This window comes from Galeopterus variegatus, unplaced genomic scaffold, assembly GCF_000696425.1.
Source record: "Galeopterus variegatus unplaced genomic scaffold, G_variegatus-3.0.2 Scaffold902, whole genome shotgun sequence".
In the NCBI taxonomy this organism is placed as follows: Eukaryota; Metazoa; Chordata; class Mammalia; order Dermoptera; family Cynocephalidae; genus Galeopterus; species Galeopterus variegatus.
The window spans coordinates 442,948-443,614 of NW_007727013.1; positions in this window are offsets into that span (position 1 = coordinate 442,948).

A 667-nucleotide genomic window follows, 5' to 3' on the forward strand; every position below is an offset into this window, starting at 1 on the left:
ATCATAACAATACAAACACTGTATCTCAAGGACATTGCACTAATGTGGGTTTGGGGTGGAGATATCCTTCCTGGTCAAAGTGTCAAGATAAACCACCTTCTGGAAGGTCACCAAAGTTTGTCCAGCTAATGAGCAGACAGCGAACAGTGGTGACTGCACAGAAACAGCAGGCACTGGGCTTTCTAAGAATTTCGGCCCTCACTATAGGATCTGTCACCTCCAGCACGGGCTTGCCAACAGCTTTTCATTGTACAAGAGGGTTTCCATTTCCTTTCCCTACACAATCTTCCCTTCTCCCTTATTTGAAACTCAATCTCTGGCCATGTCATGTGTGGATCTGCAAAGGGCCTGTTGATACAGCTGCCCCTCTGGTGCCACATGACTGCGGGCTTGCCACCCATGACAGACTTGAATGTCCTGGCACCAAGGACAATCAGATTAGCCTCCACTTGGGATAGCTGCTGCTTGGACTGTTTGTGTCTTTTGGAGCTCATTTGACTAAATTAAATTCCTTGGAAACTGATCATCGCTCAAGTATGAAAGACTTACTCACCACCCTTCAAGGCACCTGTCTTCATAGCAGACCTAGTCCTAGCAAAGAAACTGGATGACCTTGTCATTATCTAAAACCAAGTAGTCTTTCTCAGCCTGTGTGGTAGTGAAAAAA